General features: G+C 42.3%; 1 protein-coding gene across 7 annotated transcripts in view; it reads left to right on the top strand.

Annotated features, from left to right (window-relative positions):
• SAMD4A (sterile alpha motif domain containing 4A) overlaps window positions 1–23,123 on the top strand; it is a 216,029-nt gene that overhangs the window by 140,249 nt on the left and 52,657 nt on the right. The window lies entirely within an intron of this gene.

The following is a 23,123-nucleotide window of genomic DNA, read 5'->3' as shown; positions in this document are numbered from 1 at the left end:
AGAACGCGTGGTCGAGGGAAGGAGAGAGACCGCACAGCGCTAGGCGGGCCTGAGAAGGAAAGACGCCTTTGTGAATGGCCCCTTGGAAACTGGAAAGGGGACTCATTCTGTCTTGCAGGCTGCAGGTCATCCCATGCCAAGCTTTTGGAGCCACTGGCATCATTTGGAGTTCCAGTCTTCATGGAATTACTTTGTCTTATACCAGCAGACTTTCTCGCTGGAAAATTTCTTCCTCCCCCAAATCTAGCCAACCTGGCATGCAACTGAAAAATTCCATTATTGCCTTAACCCCTCATTTGCTCTTCAAAGAGGTAACTCTAGTTGCTTTGCTTCCTTTGAAAAGCATTTCTAACAGCTGGCATGAGATATATTTAGTTCAGCTTCCTTCCCCTTTGGGGGAAACTTTTTTTCAGTATGCCACTGGCCTTCCTGACACCACATTGTGAAGATAGCTCAGTGGTGTCTTGGAGGACCCAATATTGGCCTGCCTAATCCTCCTCCTGTTTCCAGAGTCCAGTGGTTTTGCAGGACTGCGCTTTTCCTCACCACGCCTAGTGTTTGTTTTCTGGGGCGTGGGGAACAGTTAGAAAAACACTGTAATCAGCAAGAAGTCCACTAGCTGATTGTGAGTCGGAGATCCCAGTGCTTGAGAAAAGTCAAAGGCCCGCTTGGGCTACCTTCATTTGGGGTCATGAGGCTGTGCCATCCGCCCCCCATCCAGGGGGATTTTTTTAGACTAATAACAGTGAGGGCTATTAAATACTAGATGAGCGGCAGAGGAAGGCAGTAGTGTTTCCAATTCTCCACTGTACTTCAGAAATGGAATAGATTCTGGCTGGAATAAATGGCTTACATGGGACTAGCCTGGAAGAGGAGAGGAACAAGGCTTGGAAATGGACAGGGAGGCTTCTTTAAGACTCTGAGCCCTATAGTCTTATGATTTCTGTTATTTCACAAGATTTAGTGTCACAGCCTAACAGTGCCTGCTCCACAAACAACTCGATAAGGAATAATCTAATCACAAGTAATTGCATTTACTTATTTTTTACTTGTCTCACTTTTAAGATGTTCAGGGACAAAGTCAGGTTGCAATGAGGAAAGTTGTATTATGAATGTAACATATATGTGTGTGTGTGTGTGTGTGTGTGTGTGTGTGTGTGTGTGTATGCAAAGATATTTTTGATAACTTTAATAGCAAGCAAATTAAACCCTAAATTTCATGGTTTCAGATAAGGGTAAATCTTAGTGGCAGCAATTATTGTCAATTGAGGATATACTTTCTCTTAAACACTGTAAATATCATTCCCGCCATTCCCTTACCCCTGCCCTAGTCTTCAACATTCTATTAGGTAAAATACAGCATTAGAAAACCTCAGATATAAGTAAGAGAAGGGTATGGAGATAGGGAAGCGAGGTAGGCAGAGGGTTCCAAAATCTTGAGAATGCTAGGAAGGATTTTTATGGAAGGCTAAAATTCCCAACATACTGTGGGGTACTCGTTCTTCACCAAAATTTGGATCGTTTCCACAGACAAATTCCATGACTGGAATTAGAGAGCAGAGCCATGAGAGCACAGCACTCGAATTAGAAATTCATTCCATAGCCGACCTGGCTGAGGTGCATCGTTTCGGAAGAGCCCAACAAAACCCGTATGGCGCTAAATGTTTATATCAGATTACTTTACACTTTGGTTTTCTCCTTTGCACAGTTAGACACTGCAATGCAAAGGGAGTTCTAAGGCCAACTGTGGCATTTTACATGTTCAAGTTTGAGGTGTTAATGATGAGGCAGTCTTGGTCAAGAACAAGAACATGACTTTGGAGTCAGATGACTTAGTTTTAAATTCCAGCTCCAACAGTAACTAGGTATGTGACAATGGACACATTACTTGGCCTCTAAACCTCCTTCCCTCATCTATAAAATTAGAATTGATTGCAGTAGAAACCTCTTAATTACCTTGATCAGGATGGTTAGTTGATGTGGTTATTGCAAGAGCCATTTAAAGCAGGATGTTGTTTGAAAAGGAAAAGACCTTATATGATTTTAACTTAAAGGATAAATACATACATTAACGTGTGGTCTTTTGTGGAGAGTTATGACCCTTGCTTTGGGCTCCTGACTGTGGCAGGTCTTGGTCTTTACTGCATAAATCACATCCTTGATGCATTTCTGTGATTTCTTTAAAATGGAGCGGGCATTTGAGGACATTTGCAAAAACAATCAGGGTATAGAATCTTTCTAAATTGTTTTTTTTTCTTTTAAAAATTTAGCTTATCATTCTCTCACACTGAATTCAACAGTAGATTTTTAAGTAAAACAATGACTATTTCTGAAGCATGTAACAAAGTTTTTGTGTAATTAACTTTTTTATAATTCATATGTCATCACCGCTGTTATACCTTTTAATTTAACATATTGACCATAATAAGTGCACTGGCATAAACAGGTTTGGGAACAAATTCAACTAACTCTTGGTACACCCACAAATCAGCCGGTGGGAGCAGAAACACAAGTAGGTTACAGTCCTTAAGGAGCCAATGAGCCATGGGCATCACCAAGTAGTCTAAAGGGACTGGAGAATGCTGGGTTCGTCCAGCAAGTTGTTTAAAAGGAGATGAGTAAAGAGAGGTAGTTCTAAGGGTTATTGTGAGGATTAAATGAGAAATATGTGTAAAGCACTTTCCAGTAGGGAGATGCTCAACAAGTGATAGCCCTCATTATTATTTCTCGCTGGTTGTTAATGCTGATGCTTCTTCCACTGAGCAGGCTCTGCAGTAAACTAGGGTGCAATGGGCTCCCTCTTCCAATATGCTAACCTGGCTATCAAGATACTTAATTCAACTCTATGGGGAGGTGAAGAGCCAGCCTTCCACAAATACCACCAGTATCCCTTTAAGGACTGTTCCAGTGATGCATCTTACTAAATACCTTAAAATGGACCAGAAATTAAAAAAAAAAAAAGAAAGAGTCAAGAAGAAGGTAAAAATTTGTTAATGTTGCTTCTATGGGATCCATTGCTAACACGAACAATTTTTTTTTAATTAGTACTAAGTATAAGGATATTATTTTAATTTATAAAAATGACCCTTAAGTAACAGAATAGGATTGACTGCAGATAAGTGACACATAGATACAGGCCAGGGAAATGTGTCCAGGGAGAGGGTGCCACGAGTTAGTGCCAAGGTGAACAGAGCAGTGGATCAGGAAAGTCCCTGCCCCAAACTCAGCGTGTGATCTCCCTCTCCCAAGGACTGCTACTTCCTTATGAAGGCATGATGTGGGGTGGCCCCTAGAGCCCCTCTCTGGCCTTGCACTCTATGCTTCCAAGGTAGAAAAATCTCCAACTCCTTGTGCACTGGTGGTGAGTATTCTGTGCTGTTATACTGGGCTGAGGGGATGGAGGAGAATGAAATGTCAAGCAATGTGTTGGGCTAGTCTAAGCGAATTGGCACCCGCCAAGGCCAGGAGGAGATCCCCCTGCTATTCTGCGAATTAACCACACACTCAGTAAGAACATTATATGGTTTTGATCCCCAACATTTTTAAAAGAATGCGAACACCAGTAACCAATACCTGGAATGTGGATCTGGGAAGTCTGCAGTCAGGGCTTGGGGGAATTACTTTCCCTCTATCTTTTGAAGGGAGTGCCATGTTAATGCCATATATTACCTATGAAAAATAAAAGGGAGAAAGAAGATATTCCAAAAGAAAAGACAGGGTAATATAGCCTGGAGTAGTATTAATAGGAAGGGTACTCCCATGAGATCCTTGGTCATGTAGAGAGAATAGAAAACTGGCAAGGATTCCAGGTAAAGATCTTGGTGATGGTGAAATTCCAAGGCATGTGGAATCCGAATGTGGATTTTCTGTCCTTTCTGAGCTTAAAGAGAGAAAATTGTTTTAAAAAAAGAGGAATTACCAGGTTCAGTTGCCTGGTGCCTAGATCGCAGGCTCTTGAAAGCCACTCTTGTGATGGGAGTGTTAGAAGAGGACCGTTTGAAGGTTCTGTTTTAAGAGATCTGATAAACATTTGGCAGGTTACTAGTCTTGTTCCCATACCACTCTGTCAAACATTTCCGCAGTGGAAGCAGGGCATGCAGCTTTGGGGCTCTGTCCCAAAAGCTTCTACCCATTTTGGATTAAAACCCCCACAACTTTTGCTATATCCAAGTTAAAATCAAATTAGACGTGTATCTCTTAGTCCCAGCTTCCCAAGAGGCAGTCCCCGAGTAGCATCAATGGACAAGGGGTGATGGTGACAGGTGTTAAGAAACTGAGCACACTCTCCTGATCTATCACTAGTCTCAAGGTGTGAAGCTTCTGGACGAGGACACATACTATATACAAGTCTCCTTGGAAGAGGACACATACTATATACAAGTCTCCTTTAAACAGTGCTGTATTCTGAAAACATTGCCGGAAATAACCTTATTTTGAAATGACCTTTTTTTGAATCAGATAATTCTTCTATGACTTGGGGTACAAAGTCTTTGTTTTTAAATGATCTTCATTGATAGGAACTCTTAAAATCAGGTAAAAGGCCTCAGCTCCTGAGATTCTCTATCAAAGTTAATGTATAAAGTACTTTTAAATAACAAATGTTGAAGGATTTCATCGGGTGGTTTTATTTTGGGATAGGTATCATAGTTCTCTGATTAGTACATTGGCATTCTTTAGGTGACTTTCTTGCTTTTGGTTTGCTGTTTTTAACAAGTCCCATTCATATGTCTTTGGATGAACCGGGTGGGTAGTGCTACTCATTTCCACCTCAGGCTGAGTTTGTAAATGCAGAGGGAAGTCTTCCTGAATACCTTCAGGGGCTGGAGAGAGAGCTTGTTGAGGAGAGAGCCACGTAAGGGCGTGGCTGGAATGATGCCTGGGTCTGCATCCACTGGATGCGTTGGGAGAATGCTCAAGATTGCAGCACACTTGGAAAGCTGCAAGAATTTCATAGTCATTTGGCCCCAAGTAGATAGGTTGTGAGAAAGGGAATTCTTTCTATATGCTCATTGTTATCTGAGGAATTATTCTGTGCCTGTGATATTGTTATTAACTCTACTAGGTTTAGCAGGATAATTTTAATATCCCAACTTAATGTTTGTTATTCTAAAAGTCAGAGCTTACGACAAGTACAATAATGGCTACACTTGTGTGTTTGTTTACTTTTGACAATGTAGCTCCAAATTCACCTGGAATCTCAAAGCATTGTGGGCTTCGCTTCAAAGTAGGAGAGTTTTTTACTCCCAAGAGGGTCTCTGCTTTGGTAATGAGGCCGACAATGTGGTTGAGACCAGCCAAGTCCCTAAATCTGGACCTGAGCTGCAGATCCTAAATTCAAGTCCAGCTTGTTGCATAGCTCCCTGCTGTTCAGGAATGAGTATTGTCAGTGCTCAGAGAAGGTAGATGGCTTGTAAGCAAATAATGTGTTGCTAGAGGCTTTCTTTTCAAGCCTGTGAGATCTGTGAAAAAGAATTTAAAGCTTCTTATGGTCCCAGTTCTTTTCCTAATTTTCTGTTGGTGATCTCTCTCTGGCTAGACAGCTGCCTAATTTGTATTTGCTTCTAGAGTTGTTCTCTTGCTCCTCTTCCCCAGCCACTCCATCTGTATGCAGTCCAGAGAGCAGGCTAATTATGGGGTGCTGGAGGAGCAGTTGCTCAGAGAAAAGCTCTTTAAGGCCTCGACTGGGATAGCTCAACGCTGGGGTCACACTCATGACCATCTCCTCACTCATGTCTCTGCGCCTGCAAGTGAGCTGCCTTCCATCCTTTTGTAGTCGCGTGAACAAACTTCGTAGAAATGTCAATACAAGAAATAAGTGCTTTTTCTTAAAGGACAGAGCCAGTGAAGGATTTCATGTGTACTTCTTGGGTCTTCACACTGAAAATAGCCACAGAGGTGCCAGGAAAAAAGATAAGTTCCTATCCTTAACTAAGGCTTTTCATTTTTGGCTGCCCCTCTAATGGCTTAGGAGCAAGAAGCTTTATACACACTCAGGGGTCAAACTCTCAACCTGGTGGGATTCAAGCAGAAAAGGGTGCTGAAATTCCTTGACCCAGGAGATTGCTTTGGCTGGCACTTGCTCATATTGGGTAAATGGTTTACTTGCGGAGAAGTTGACCCTGTGAGACCACCGTGCCACCCTCAGTGGTATGGACTGGAAGAAAGGAAGCATTTGCGAGGGTGATTCACTTAAGAATCCAGGCTTTGGGGAAGAAGAGGGCAGAGAAACATCTTTCCGCTCTGCCTCTCACTCTTTTCAATCAGTTAGCTTAGACTCAGCCCCTGGGAACCCTCCAGACTGGCAAAGATCTGAATAGATTTGGCTGAGTTGTTGGAACGCTAGAGGAAACCTGCTTGACAGCTAGATTTATCTTCAACTTAAAGACTCTATAGAGTGCCAATGCCAAGTCTATCTAGAAATTAGTGAAATTTCTACCTCAAACAAGTTCATGACAGTCCTGAGGATTCCAGTGGGAGTCCTGTCTCTAAGCCCATCGCAGAGTGGAGTTGGGGTCTTTGGTGCTAGAGATGTTTGCTTTCCCTCAAGTCCTGTAGTTCAAAGATATGTCTGATTTTCCAAAATTGCCCCAACTTGGGTCCACCTCCTAAAGTTTCTCTTCCAGGAACTTCTTTTAATTATGTAAATAACTCTTCTTTATCAATCCTCTAATTTCCTTAACTTCTTCTCCCCTACTTGCAGTCTTTTTGTTCTACTTTCTAGGTGATTTCTATAAAGTTATCTTCCAAACTTACTATATAATTTTTAAGTTTTTGCTATGATATTTTCAAATTGCAAGAGTTCTTTCTTATTCTTTGAATGATCTTTTTTGTCTTGCATTCTGTTCTTATTTCACGGGTGAAAATTTTTTCTAATATCTCTGAAGACATTACAATTGATTTTTGAAGTCTTTTTCTGCTCCCATATTTGGAGGGTTTTTTTTTCTCTGTTTGTTTTGGACCCTGTTTCTCAAATAAGAGTTTCATTGAAGAGGAAGGCACTAGAACCTTGTGTGTGTGAATTTCATCACAGAGAGATTAGGTAGAGACCTGGCCTGGCTGTTTGTTGGGGACTCACACATATCACCAGCTAGGATTCTTTTTTTCATGTAGTGTCCATTTCCCCTAGAGCCGTGGTCGGCAAACCGCGGCTTGCAAGCCACATGTGGCTCTTTGGCCCCTTGAGTGTGGCTCTTCCACAAAATGCCATATGCGGGGACGCACGCACAGTGCAAGTAAAACTTCGTGGCCCATGTGCAGAAGTCGGTATTTTGTGGAAGAGCCGGTATTTTGTGGAAGAGCCACACTCAAGGGGCCAAAGAGCCGCATGTGGCTCGCGAGCCGTGGTTTGCCGAGCCACAGTTTGCCGACCACTGCAGAGGAATCCGTGTCTCCTCCTGAAAGATATAGGCCTGATTTCCTGGTTCTAGGGGCTGTTAGAAGAAAGATGCTAAGAGGAGACTCACCTGGTTTTTGTCGGGTGGGAAAGAGAACCCAAGGGTCTCTCTGTACCTTCGACATACTTTCTATGAAGCCTCCTATTTTCGACCCTTCTCTGCACCTCTGCCTTCAAAGGTACCTGCTCTCTGAGTCCTGAACTTCTTGGGAGTTCTGCCACATGAACTGCATGATTCCCCTTGCTATGGGCATATATGCTACCTTTCTTTGGTCTACTTAGTTATCCCATGTCCTTCTCTTTTCCAGTTTCCAAAATTATGTTGATACCCACTGTCATCTCCAGTCATCTCTCTCCTGCATCCTTTTCCTTGTGGGTTTATGTCTTTGCTGTCATTTTAGTGAATTTGCTGAAGGAACAGAGTAACAGCTGCATAAATTGAAAGTCTAGTTTAATTTACTTGTTTATTATCTAACTCCCCACTTGAATATAAATTCCAAGGGGTCAAGGATGTGATTTTATTCAGTGCAGTCTTCCCGTTGCCCAAAATACTGCCTCGCATATTGTTAGATGTTGAATAAATACTTGTTGAATGAATAAACGAATGAATGACATGTAATGTAGATCTCCTTGTACAATGTCTATAGCCTGATAATAACTATCTTAATTATTTTAATCATTGAGGTTTAGGTAATGAAAACAAACTTTAAGCTACTGATAGCCATTGATTTTAAGTGGGGGGAAATCTGTCTCTTGAACTTAATGGAATTGCTTCTCAGCCTTTTGGCTAATATCAAGTGTAAAGTTAATGGAAAGTATTTGAAGTATCTTTACCTTCTCTATAACTCCCTCTTCAACATGGAACTTTTCCTGATAGTAACACTGTTTGCACTGTTGTACAGATCTATAGGCCTCAACATTTAGATCCTGCAATACATTGCTTTGGAGTTACGTGAGGGATTATCTGTTTTATATCACAGATCTATTTTTCTTCCCCTCTCTATCAATGGCATTGATATGAAGACTAGTGACCACTGATATAATATGAATCGTGAAGACCCAAAACACTGACATTTCAGTCATAGCTTCAATATCAATTTTGTTGAGTTAGCTTGGGAATTGCTGTATCTTTCTAGGTCTCTGATAGAGAGATAAAATGGCAAGGGGTGGATTAGATGATTCCTAAGTCATATTTTCAAAGTTCCTTCCAGCTTTAAAGTTCTGGAATTCTGAGATAATTAGGCAGTAAGTAAATGGGGGAAACAAATTGAAGTGCTACACATTCCAGTCTTCCGAAAATAATATTTTTGGAAACAGAGCTCAAGAAGGTAGCACCATCATTAACATTCCATCAGGACCCATTCCATTGGTCACTTAAACAACGGCGTCTATGTACTTTTCAATAAAACATTGGCATTACTCTCTGCCAATTCTTTTGAGGGCTTGACTCAAGAATGAAAAGCTCAACACCCACCGCACTGAGCACTTGGTGAGTCAGTGTTCATTTCAGGAGGGACCATTCTTGAAGCACAGCTTTTCATTTAGGGAAATATCATGGTTATCTTACATCTTTGAAGGGGGAGGGGACTAGGTTGTTTCTCTTAAGTCTGTTGCTCCTCCAGCTTCTAATTTAAAATGAAAATATTCTGGTTTGACTTTTTAGGCAGATGCTTGCCTGATTCTGCCCTCAGAACACCCACACAAGACCAAAACCATAAGCTTTGTGAGCCATCTGGGGAAAGCCCAAATGGAAAAGAGATGCAGGTGATTTCAGATTCAGTGATAGAGAATCTTCATGCTACTTAGAGCCATGGATTTTAAATTACTGCATGCAATAACCAGCTTGCAAGGAAACAACATATTTACCACAGAAACAAGAGAGGAGAGCTTTTTTGACTTTCATATCTTTCCCCTGATACTGTCATCCTGAAATGGAGGGCTGGGATTCAGAGAGGCAGCTTGTCCTAGTGCATTACCACCTCCTCAAAAGCACTTATGAGCCCTAGACAGTTTGGCTCAGTGGATAGAGCATTGGTCTGCGGACTGAAGGGTTCCGGGTTCGATTCTGGTCAAGAGCTTATGCCCAGGTTGCGGGCTTGATCCCCAGTGTGGGGCGTGCAGGAGCAGCCTATCAATGATTTGCTCTCATCATTGGTATTTCTATCTCTCCCTCTCCCTTCCTTTCTAAAATCAATAAAAATATACTTTAAAAAAACACTTATGGGTCCTTGAGATATTGTGACAAATTAATTGAAATTGAAATCACCTAAAATTTGTACTTCCTTCAGCAATTCTTTACCTTCATGCACAGTGTTACTTAGAATATTAACACTGCCTTACAGCTCCTAGCTGCTGTGTGCTTCTAAATGATGAAAGGTGATGGCTTAATCAATGATGGAAGATATTTTGCATCTGTGCAGTTCTCTCTTTTCTTATACTCTTTTTGGCATCTGTAGCCCTAATGACTAATGCAGTGCCCTGTGCATAGAGATGCTCACTGTTGAATGAGTGAATGAATAAGGAGGTTAGCTTAAACTCTTTCTATAGGAAGGTAACAACTCATATTTCAAAAGTATTATTTCATACATCATCTTAGTGGGCCTTCATCATTGCTTATAGTGTCCAGCATATGTTCAGCAAATGGCAGATGCTTAGCAAAATTGGATGGATGGATGATGCAGGCAGCATCTGATCCCACGGCAACCATGGGAGGGAGGTAGAAGAGGTACTACCATTGTTGTAACTGTTCTCTAGCGCACTGAGACCTGGAGCCAACAGACTTGCTCAGGGTTTTGCATATTGAGAGCTCAGTGTCAGGGCTGAAAGCCTAAACCCAGAGTTCTTTCTGCCACAAGGAACCATGTGGTATTGGGCTTAAGAATGCAGGCTTGAAAGTTAAAGAACCTTAAGCTTTGAACCTGATTCTCTCTTGCCCCTTCCTAGTTGTCTGATCTTTGCTAAGTCCCCTACTCTCTGGACTTCAGGCTCCTATCTGTGAAGTGCGTGTGTGTGTGTGTGTGTGTGTGTGTGTGTGTGTGTGTGTTGGGCAGGGGAGTGGGGGGACGGGGGGAGGGGGCAGGAGAACAATGATGGACCCTACCTTAGAAGGCATTAGAGGAGGGTTATATGGAGCAATATGTATACATATTTGGCCGAGTACCTGATACTTACTCAGCACTGGCAAATGGTAGCTAGGGATGTTGTGCTCAGTCTCATGTGGCCTTCTCTTCAGAGGAAAGGTAGTCCTTAAGGATGAGTCTTTTAGGTTGCATCTGGGGAAATGACAGTACAGTATCCCCAGCCCCGGGCAGGTCAAGAAGGAAAACAGAATAAGGAGTCTGAAATTCAGTCAGTCAGTCACACTTTGATGAGAGCCTAAAATGTGCAGGAGAAATGAGAGCATTGGGCTGAGCCTGGAAGGGGGAGGAACGATCTAATTTAGTGCCTTCCCTTTTCCAGAATCTAGCCTGCGGTGAGCAGCTGGCAGCTCCTTTACCAGGACACTCTGGCTGGCTGTTCTATTGGTGTTACAAGGCAGACTTTTAAAAAATATGGAGAAATAAATAATGTGGGGACAATATCTTATCCGAGTGAGAATGGCACTGCATAAACTTGCTAATAAATAGCATCAGCGTAGAGCGGCTCAGCAAGGGGCTGAGAGATCATCCACTGGGCTGCAGTGGCTTTTTAACATTGTGCTCTCAGCTCTGAGAGCATGGCACATGATGGGCACTCAACAAATGTCTGATGAATGAGTGAGTGAATGAATGAATGAATGAATGAATCTGTTCCAACTCCTTGCTTTGCATGTGCAGAACCCAGTGTCACCCACCCATGTAATAGGTTCTTGGCTTAAATTTCTAATTATCAAGGAATCCTTCAGTAAGGACTTCAGTCTATCAGTGTGCTTACCAATGTCAGGACAAAGAGAAGGTCTCATGAGAAGTTCTGAACACTGAAATTCAATGGAAAAGAAGGAGATTTGCATACCCTGACCCTTCAGAAAATAGAAATGAAATGTGAGAACTTAAAATGCGGGGGAGGAAAGACCAGGTTGTTGAGTCAGAATCAAAGGAAGATCATTCTGATTGGGATGGAGGAAAGTCTGTCCCTGTAGATAAGGATTTTGAAAGAGCATGGAAGACACTCTTTGGTATGAAAAGGATGGAAAATTCATCTCTTGTACATCTGTGAAACACTATCAAGTAAGCAGAGATATTTTCATACCACATGTAATATGCTGAAAATGCTCCATGAATGTCCTTAGATTGGCTAGTACTTTGAGTTGATTTTTCCATTAGCAGTGTTGGTTTATATTGGGTTATTCTTACTCTGACAACTAATGACTAATATTTCTATAGCACTTTAGAGTTTGCAAAACATTTTCATGTACATTAAATAATTTGATATTTCCCCATTATCTACTAATGGGGGAAACATATCTACTAAACATGGAAACTGAGGCACTGAAAGGTTATACGGCTTCCAACCCAAATCCCAAATTCTTCTCACTTCAGTAGGCTGATTTTGTTGTGGTTGGCTTCTACCCCAACATCAAGAGAACGCGTGTCCAGCTGGCAAGTTGGGCCGGTGCACTTCACCTTGAATGTGCACACCAATTTCCTAGGATCTTAAAATGCAGATCCTGACTCAGTGGATCTGGGGTGAGGCCTGAGAGTCCAGCCTTTCGAACAAGCTCCCAGATGATGCCAGCGCTGCTGGTTCATGGATCTAGAGCACAAGTTTTTGCCTTTTGGGAATCAGAGGTGCTCTTACCAACCGAGTTTCCAGACTAAGAGAAAATGTGCGTGGAGCTTTCTGAAGCCAATTCACAGCCAGAGAGGACCTGGGCTGACCCCTGACTCACTCTTCCTACTCAGCTAGCGTGAATGGCCACAGCAAGAGGTTAGACACTAACCTCCAAAGTCCAAACATTTGTCTAGGGAGTCATTAGAAATTTCTGTCCAGGTATTGTTTGGGTTGGAATTCTGGTACCAGAATATAATTTATTTTACCTGGAGGACAGGGCAAGAGTGTTAAAATCCTGGGCTGAAGAGTCTGAGCAGAATTCTGCATGTGAACCCAAAGCAAGTAAGATATATTACTGGGTGAAGCGATGATTTGTATGCTGTATTTTAAAAACCACTTGCAAAGTAAAGAAGATGCCTCTAATCTTTGGGGACATGTTCGTAAGACCAGGCAGAAGTGGCAGCCAACCTGGGGAGGTTTGAGATGTCTAGGACGTGGGACAGAGTTAGGAGGCCACTGAGGCAAGGAGATAGCCTAAGACAGTGGTTCTCAGCCCCGGCTAGCCGTTAAAACCACCCCGGCTCTCCCTAGCTGGCTTGGCTCAGTGGATAGAGCATCAGCCTGTGGACTGAAGGGTCCCGGGTTCGATTCCAGTCAAGGGCACATGCCGGCTTGCGGGCTCGATCCCCAGTAGGGGGTGTGCAGGAGGCAGCCAATCAAGGATTCTCTCTCCTCACTGATGTTTCTATCTCTCTCTCCCTCTCCCTTCCTCTCTGAAATCAATAAAAATATATTTTTTAAAAAAACCAAAACAAGCAGCCAGGCACATCTAAAATTACAGATGCTCAACCCCATTACAGGGATTTCCAATTACTTGATCTAGGATGGGGCCTAGGCATCGGGATTTTTTAAAGGCTCCAAAGAAGTTGAATGTGCAGCCAAGGTTGAGAACCACTAGCCTAGGACAAAAACATGGCAGATGTGAGAAAATGTCACAGGCAGGGAGGTGGAATGAACAGTTTGTTTCAATATATACATACGATCAATTCCCATTACTTGCAATAGTTATGTTCTATAAAGTCACTGTGAACACTAAATTCACAAATATTGAATCATTGCTCCTGGAGACATACAGGGTGGGTTCCTGCAAGACTCACATTTTCATCCACTGATTAATACATAACTTAGTTTTACGTGTGTTTCTGTTTAAAGACATTTTATTTAATATATAATGTTGGATTCATTAACATTGAACTCATGGCCAACACCACTATAACTCATGGGTGAATGGAGCTAATCTAACACATCCATTTTCTCTGTAAAGCACATCACAGCCTCCTTGCACTTGGGAACACTGGCCAGCACCTCAGCACTATGCTATATATTATTTTTGGTATTCTTTAACCCTCGCCTGAGGATATGTTTTTTTATTATTTTAGAGAAAGGAAGGGAGAGAGAGAAACATCGATATAAGAGAGAAACATTGATTAGTTGCTTCTCGTATGCACCCCACATGGGGACTGAACCCACAACCTAGGCATATGCCCTGACCGGGACTCGAACCTGCAACCTTTCAGTGTATGGGATAATGCTCCAACCAACTGAGCCATACAGCCAGGGCAGCACTATGCCATGTTATTTTATTTTATTATTTTTTAAATCTTTATTGTATTACATATGCCCTCCCTTTCTCCCCCCCATTGAGCTCTTCTAGCCTGACCCTGTCCCCCAACCCAGGCCTTCACCACCCTGTTGTCTGTGTCCATGGGTTATGCATACTGGTATATGCATACATGTTTTTTAGTTGAATTCTTCCCACCCACCCATCCTCCCCCACCTTCCCTCTGAGATTTGTCAGTCTGTTCCATGCTTCTGTGTCGCTGATTCTATTTTGTTCATCAGTTTATTTTGTTCATGAGAGTCCACATATGAGTGAGATCATGTGATACTTATCTTTCTCTGACTGGCTTATTTCGTTTAGTATAATACTCTCCAGGTCCATCCATAGCGCTATGCCATTTTAAGCAGCAAATTCACCAATAAAATGCACGTAAATTAGACAGATGGGACACTAAAAAGACCTCGGAGAGGACACTTGTTTATAGTGTGAGAGCTGAAATGGGAAGGCGGACCAATGTCTGCCCTGCCTCAGTGAGGAGCATGTGCATCAGGGACTCCGATTTTCGCCACTCTGAGTGCGTCCAAGAATGACCATGAACATGCTGCGAGTACTGATTTTGAGGCTACAAATAAATTTTAGCAAACAGGTGAATTTGTAAATACAGACTCTGTAAATAACGAGGATTAAGAGTATATAAGACATGTAATAGGACACGCACACTCTAGTTTGTCTGACAGGTGAAGGAGGACCCAGAGTAGACGAGGAGCCGACCTGTGGACCTGTGCTGGCCTTGGGAGCTTAGCCCAGCCCTCCTCATAGTCCAACTGCTGTTCTCTTTGCTGCTGGGATCCGAAGGCTCCTGATAGCCCTGCCAGGTCATATCCACTAAGAAATTCATGCACTTCAAGCCTATTCTTAAACTAGACCAGTCGGGGGCTGAATTATTCCAGGAACCTCATGCTTGCAGTGTCTCTGGAAGTCTTTTATTCCAGGACTGATTTATAATACCCAAGTAGATGAGTTGAGAGCAATTACATAAACGCTGATTCTCTGGGGTAGGGAAGAACGGTATGGTTTAAATGAAAAATGCAGTGCCAAGTCAAACATTCAAATCGTTATGTGTAATTACAGACCACAGTAAATCAATTTTACAAACGCAGTACCAATCTCTCCGTGTTCCAACACCCACGGGGTCAGGTTGTGACAGTTTCGAATTCAAGAAGAGGCTGAAATAGAAACGAAAGCGGGAATTGGGGTGTGTGATGTCTCAAGAGCTTGTCTTGAATCACGTGGTGATTCAATCAAATATAATTAAGAAGCCAGGAGACCCTAAACCATCCGGTTGCTCTTACTTAGCAAAAACAACCACAAAAATCATCTGATTAGCAACGTACGCTCAAATTGTGGAGTTTTTTTGAATGGTCATTAATGTGTATTGTTACAGTTGACATGTAGATGGATGCTTTAATGAAAACAAGAACCAATTCACTAATCAGTAAATTGCCCTACTAGCCACAGTGCTGAGAATCTCCAGTTCTCATTCTTCTATCAAGGAACTAAGTTAAGAATTAGTCAGGAATACGTAATACATTTCCAATTAGTTACAACCCTTCTCCTGACACTGGAAAGGAAAGAAAAAAAGAATGTTGCTTGATTGAGGCAAAGGTTCGGAGTTTCGTGCTCAGAGAAATCCTGGCACCAGTCATGCATTTGGCTGGTGCTAAGTTGAGACCCTCATGGCAGTAGCTTCACGCATCTGCTAATGATGCCGGCCCTTGCCTACTCAGTGCCATTGCTTTTAAAAGCCACTTTGCCCTTTTATCTGGGAAACTTGAACCTCCAGAAACCATGAAGACTTTGCCTGGAATTCAGCTCAAGACAGAGTTAGTAGACAAGATTGTAAAATATTCCTTATTAGCCCCTTTCAAGTGGTTGACCCACCTCTCCTTTGGATAAGTGTTGTTAGTGGTGTCAAGATGTAAAAGGATGATGCCCTGGTGATTTGTTCAATGACTCTGACCGTGAATTGAGACCGATGCTCTCGGGGGGGCTTGGTTGCTCAGTCATGAAACCCTGGCTGTTTGCCATTCCAAACTTGGATTGCTTTGCTGGTACCCATGCTCTGTTAGCAGCCTGGGCGGTGTTGAACACAGATGGACATTGTATTTTGTAAGCCTAAGAAGGACTCCCTGGAGAGGCATGTGAGCTGAGGTCCCCAGTTACATTGGAGTTATCTTCTTAGAAAGGGGTAAGAGGGAGATTTTGTCATCAAACATCTATCTTTCTGAATTTCTCCACCGCCTCTCTTCCTTAAGCACGGTGACTAGAGCATTTTTTACAGATACATTGGAAAACAACAAAGGAAATACCACTCAAATCCACTCCTGGCCACTTGCTTAACTCAATTATTTTCTTGGTGTCATAAAAAAAATAATTCAAATTCTGCAGCTTTATCGATGCTCATTTCTGGACATTAGTTCACTCTCTCTGTGAGTAGAAATTCCGTGGACAAACCTCGGGGTTAAGTGCATATAGATATAACTATGCACATGAAAAGAAACATAATGCAGGAAAGTAGAAGTTAACCCAGTGCACAGGAACTTTAGAAATGGCTGGGCTGATCCCGCAGTTCCTTGAATTGGCTTAAACATCTGCTTCAGTGGTGTTAAATTATTTCCATGGTTGATGTCATTGGTTTTGATAGAATGGAATGAGAGGAGTTTCCTTTTAGGACTGACTGCTTGAGTTGAAGTTAAATTTGTGAGTAAAATTCTGCTATTTTCTACAAAATGTACATAGATTGCCTTCTGGTCTAACTTATTTCATAAATAATGACAATGTAACGTCATAGAGCAGTTATCTAAAATAGGTTTTCTATGGGATGACACCCAGTTTTGCCATTATAGAAACAGACAAGAGAGGACAAATGAAATGTCCCAAAGATTAATGCAGCTATAAAAGTCTGCCAGAAACATTCTAATTTGCTTCCTAAAAGCCCAAATGTTTAAGTGATAATGTGAAGGCAGAAACATACATCTTTGCTCTGCCCAAAGGCTAGCCGTCCTTAGAGTAATAAGAGCTGACACGGGTGACAAGGACTCAGGTTACTGGGAAAGTCTCTCAGGTACTTCTCCCTGCACCAGAATGCTTTCGCTTCAATGCCATATGGAGATGAGGTTTCAGGGGTGGGGGAAGATATTTCGCTGTGTGTATTTGTCAACCCTGTTGTGATGTTCTTTGCAGCTTTCTCCTCTTCCAGGGTGTCCATTTGTTTGGCTTTGTTGCACAGGCAAGCATACACTTCATCTTCCCAGGGAGCGTGGCTTCCTTCCGGCTTGTCGGGAACTCCCTGTCCACCAACCACATCTTGGCTTGGTAGCATGTTCCCTGTTCTTCCCCCCAGAATGAGGTGGAGTCTGAAGCTGTGTGGGGGAATCATCTTCTGGTGTCCAGATGTTGTGAGCACTGGTTTTTCAAACCTTTGGACAAGAAACAAAGAGCAAGCATGCAGCATTGAGGCATATAACCTTCCAGATTTGCTTTTAATCTGTTTCCTGAAGCCACAAGGGCAGAGCATGTTAATTTTAACCTTAGTAATTAATACTCTTCTCCCCCCACTCCCTACACAAATCTATACTTGGCCATAAATGCGACTGGTGTTACTTTGTCTTTTTTGTTTTGTTTTGTTTTTGCATGATGTCACTGATCAAATATTCTGGTTTTGTTTGTTGTTGTTGTTTTTAAAAAAATGTATTCTTGTACTCCTATTAATCTTTTCTTCCCCAAAGATTCCCACCGCAGGGCCCCAGATTACTGGTTGTGGTACCACAAAACCAACTAAAGAAGAGGAATCGGGGCCTAATGTCGTTTCACCACTGAGCCTTGCTAAAACGTCAGTTGTTTTTGTTTGTTTTTAAGCAAATGCCTGGAACATTCATACAAGTGGTGTTAGCAGAACTCTAATCTTTGAACATGGAGAGCCTTTAGGAGCAGTTCCTTCGATGCTCTGAAATCGGTGCCCTTAGAAGAAATTCTTGGGACGGCACCTGAAAGATGCTTGATGAGCAGGCCAGACCCAAGGGCAGAAACGCTCCCCCAATAACTTTGAAACAATAGCAGCTACTGTATATTGCAGCTGCCAATGGGTTGATCATCTTTTGCCTTTAAACTTGAAAATTATCAAACCCTATCCTGCAGCAAAACTTAAGAATCATGTGTTGTGAGCTCGTAGACTGGTGTATTCGCCAAAGGTTCTGATACTCCTGAATGTCTTTAGGGAGTAGATCTAGAAAAGATTGTTAAAATACACCATTAGCAACATACAAGTAGACTATTCCCTGTGTTTTTTCTTTTTAAAAAATATTTTTTATTGATTTCAGAGAGGAAGGGACAGGGAGAGAGAGATAGAAGCACTGATTGGCTACCTCCTGCACACCCGTTACTGGGGATCGAGCCTGCAACCCAGGCATGTGCCCTGATGGGAAATCGAACCATTACCTCCAGGTTCATAGGTCGATGCTCAGCCACTGAACCACATCAGCTGGACCCCTGTGTTTTTTCTTACTATGTGGACATGCAACATACATCACCAGAGTAGAAAATTGGCCAGGACCTTTTAATTCAAGAAAGAAATCCTCAGGTAATATTTTAAAATCATATGCAAGTGCTTAGTCCCCTCATTCTACTTTCTAAAATCCCTAAATTAGAATGAGTTCTTTTTGAAAAGTTGAGTTGTAATAGCAATTGGATTGAGTTCTATCACATGAGCATCTAAAATTTGAAAAATTTACAAAGCACAAGTTTTTCTGCAGGTTAGAAATGGGGAGACTAGCTTAAGAAGAAGAAAGATTAAAATTGCAAATTATGTCTGTGCGGCTGAGCTCATAAGGTCCTGATGAGGGTGCAGAACCCAAGCTGGGGTTGAGAAGGCAGGTTATTTGGTTTGATGAAAGAGGGTGACATTAGGAGTTTGGGGATATTTGATGTCCTTTTTTTCTGAAGTCAGTTTCAGCAGTCTAGATAGACTCTAGAACAAAATGGAAATAGATGGAAAAATGCACTGTTAGCAATAAGAAATAATGGTTTAAGGCAGGTGTGGGCAAACTTTCTGACTCGAGGGCCACCATGGGTTCTTAAACTGGACCAGAGGGCCGGAACAAAAGCATGGATGGAGTGTTTGTGTGAACTACTATAAATTCAAAGTAAACATCATTACATAAAAGGGTACGGTCTTTTTTTTTCAATAGTTTTATTCATTTCAAACGGGCCGGATCTGGCCCGCGGGCCGTAGTTTGCCCACGGCTGGTTTAAGGAGATAGAATAACTAGGCAAAGCACACAGAGGACTTGAAGCCCACAAGGTCCTGAGGGCATCAGTATTGCCTATAGAAGCCTCACTCAGTAGAGAGAGCAGAGAGCAGCAGTCATCTTGGTTTGCTTATTGAGTCCATGACTCTATTTTTAACAACTAAAACAATTGGGAGTAGGGCATGGCTCAGTAGTTGAGCATTGACCTATGAAACAGGAGGTCACGGTTCGATTCTGTGATTAGGGCATGCAGTGTGGGGCATGCAGAAGGCAGCCGATCAATGATTCTCTCTCATCATTGATGTTTCTGTCTCTCTCTCTCTTTCCCTCTCCCTTTCTGAAATCAACAAAAAAAATATATTTTAAAAAATTACAAAAAAAGGTATAAATTCAGCAACATTTAAATTTATTTTTTATTAATTCTATAACTCTTCACATACATGTGAAAACATACATTGATAGCACAGTATTTTATCTGCTAACAATGCTGGGTGCACATAGGGACTCTCAGGTCTTTGATAACCCATTGGTCCCATAGCTCACAACTTGGGAATTACTGAATTATGTTGTCTTTCAGGGTGCTTCCAGCTCTAAACCACAGTTATGACTCTGTGCTCATAACAATAATTTTTAAAGCATAAGTTGCATTCAATGTATAAATTTAAAGAGAACAGAAAAATGTGTAATGTGTCTTTAAAAGATCTCCATTGAAGTTTATTGTGATAGAGTTTGGTGTAAGAACAAGCTTCAGTAATCTGGACTGTTTGCTTATGGGGATCACTTCCCTCTTTGACAGTGAAGTATAACACTTAACCTGACAGTGAACCAAGGCGATAGTTGGACCAGTTTCCCAAGCCTTTCTCTTTCTGCAAACCCTGTTATTTGTCATCTTAGAAGGCAGAAAAAAAGTAGTTATACCTCATTTTCTTAAAAGAGCACTAAATATCCTGAAAAGCTTTTTCCTAAATCTTATTTCACTAATTGTAAAAGGAGACAGAAATCAAAGATGGTCAAAGGAAATGGGAAATAAATAGATGTCCAGGCTATCAAGAAAATACTTAAAGGAACAGCACCCAGAGCCAGGCATTGCATTTTCCCCTGAAAAGGCATTGGAAGGAGTCACAGTAAAGATGCTTGGAGATGAAAGAGGAATCAGGAGGTGTGATGAGGTCGAAGGATGGCCCTGATGGTATGACAGACTTCATTGCCAGATTCTAAGACCCTCTGTGCTGGCATCACACATTATTTTTAGCTGCTTTTTCATATTTAAATTAGACTTATTATTTATTTTTTAATGTATGAGTGCCCCCAAAATTACAGTATTCTGCTGACATATATACATGTACATGCATACATACGTGTGTACATTCCTGAACTTTCTTGTAGAGGCTTCTAAGAATATAAGCAGTATTGAATCTAAACTGTACATAAGATTAAGTTTAGCTTCAGTTTTCCCAGAGCAAAAGAGGCACAATTTTGCCTCCCCGGGTAATTTTTAGTCTGATTTCCAAAACGATGAATCCATCCTGAAACACACTGGCCCTGTGCTCTCACCTTTAGGAAGTCACAAATGCAATATGAATTTAGGACCTGAGTCCTACTGGAACCTGCCCTTTACTAGTATATGCTGAGATTTTTTTCTCCAAGGTGTACTTCATTCTGCATCATTGGAATATGACTTTCGGGCAGCCTATAGGGGAATTAAGCATTAGCTGCTGTCTGCTGCACAGTGGTCAGCAAGCGAGAGCATTCAAAAGGTCTGCCTCTAGCTGGAGTCATCCTGGGGCCACAAACACAGCGCTGCAAAGCTTCTCAGGTGTCTCTCCACTACCTCTCCTCCCTTCTCATAGGAAAACGAGTTTATTTTTGCCTGATTATCAATTCTCCCTCTATTGGTCACCACTTCAGATGAGTTCTTCTGGTTAAAAATAATAATAAATGGAGCAATGGGCCAACCATCGATCCTGTGCTGCTGGCCACCTCTTTAATGCCACAGTCACGTGGCCCGTTTTCCTGCACTCTGTCTTCCTGCCATGGCATTTACTATTCCCGTTGCCACTTTATGCCAAAGTACTCCCTCACACAAAACAATAAAAATCGGCTTTGAGGTCACTATTACTTGTACTTGGAGATCTGTCTTCACCCCAAAGTGGCACTATTGGCAGGTCACCTGTCACCTACGTCAGTCTCCTTCCCAGAGGTAGACAAGCCTGTATCGCCTTGGTTCTCTTTAAAGAAATTGGGCCTTTGCCCAGCATGACTTTGCCTTGATCGAGGTGTATGTCCAGCCTCACTCTAATCCATGGCCCTCTCTGAAGATCAGAAGTGTCATTGAGGCAGTTTGCTTGGTTGCTATGGCTGGGTGATCCTAAAGAGACGTTTCTGAGTTTGGTGCCAGCTGTGGGAGTCTTTATGGTTTAAACAGGGAGGGGCCTTTAGTAGAAAGTCATTGGGAAAAGGCCCAGGCACCTGAGGTGTAACTGATGTTTCATTAGAGGCAGAGGCCAAGTTCATACCATATCCCCTGTGACTTCAGTCACGCTCAGGAATGTGCAAGGAAATAGGTGTAGATTTCAATGAATAAATCCCTGTAAGTCCCATTAAGTTGGGTAAACATTTAGTTCCACTCTCGGTAGCTAGTGGGTTCCCTGGATATTCACAGCTTCCCCAAGGATGCCCATCAGTCGGGAAGTGACCTGGCCTTTAAGGAAACTTTAGATGGAAAGAAGCAAATGGGCTCCATCCAAGAATGAAATTCAGCTACATATGGGTGGTGGTGTTCTTAGCATCGAAGGATCTTAGCAGTGTTATCACCCATGGCTATGGATTCAGTTACTGCTGTTAACCAGGCGGTTCCACCAGCTACCAGCTGTATATCTCTCTTTGGCAAAGTCCGTTTCTATGGTTTCAGGCTCACTCCAATCCTGGCTGGGAAGAGGAGCACCATGTCCACTTGGGGCATACTTGGCTGGCACCATTCAGAGCCTCCACCAGATAGTCTGAAATGACTGCAAAGGTAGCAGAAAGCAAAGATGTCTAAGCTGAAACATCCCAGCACTTGAGTAGCCCTAACAGAGTCTACCCAGTTTCATATAAATACTTAGACAGGCATGAAATGGATTTTCTGGATGTCTGGCTTTTCTTCCTATTGGCTTCTCTCTTCATTTTTGCTGCTGCTTCCTTTTTATTTATTTATTTTCTTTTTCTGAGGGTTTTTTTTTTCCCCCTTTTTCTCTTGCTAATTCTGATCCAACCAGGTAGCAATGCATTTTCCAGGGAGCCTTTTAAATAGTGATTTCCCTAGTCTATTTAGTGGAAATACAAGCTGTTTCAGCCTGTTAAGGTAAAAAAGAAATTTTTTAAATATTCCCTTTGCATATTTTTAAGTTAGATAACAATCCCTTGCCTTTGATAGACTACTCAAATTAGAAATTTTTCAGATTACAAATACTAAACTCAGCAGTTCCTCCCTTTTTTGTTGTTGCTGAAGAAATTTCTAGCCCTTTTGCCTATGCCCCTTTCACACACAAGGCTGCCCTTCTGGCCACACAAAGCCAATTGGAAACATGGACAACAGCGGTGTGAGCCCGCTGCTCTCAGGGCCTGGTTCATGCCAGTTGACCACGAGAGCCAACCCACACCACTACTGTCCCAAACACACTTTTTGAAAACACCCAGCCTTTTTGGCTCTGGTGTTTATCTTTTTAAGTGGGAGCAAGGCAATCTGCTGGTCAGGTCTTCGGGTGGGTGCTGCCCCACCCAAAATGCAATTTAACAAAAAGCAGAACTTCCTACATGGGGATGTCAGGTCTGCTCCCCCCAAAAAACACAGAAAGATTGACGCCATCAAAGACGTGCTGGTCTGGCCTCGGGACAGCCAAGACCTCGCTGGAGGGGCTAGAGCCTGAGATGGGACTGAATGGCTCCCCTGAAAAATGTTTTAAAACGCATGCGGCTCAGTTCCATGTTAGCCCTGCAGAGTCCAAATAAACTGGACCTGTCAGGAAGCGGCGCGGAGCGAGTGTTATGAATAGACTCCTTTTGTGAAGCTGGC

Source organism: Myotis daubentonii, chromosome 1 (assembly GCF_963259705.1).
Source record: "Myotis daubentonii chromosome 1, mMyoDau2.1, whole genome shotgun sequence".
Lineage (NCBI taxonomy): Eukaryota > Metazoa > Chordata > Mammalia > Chiroptera > Vespertilionidae > Myotis > Myotis daubentonii.
The sequence above is the reverse complement of the archived record's forward strand: the minus strand, read 5'-3'. Positions and strand labels throughout refer to the sequence as shown.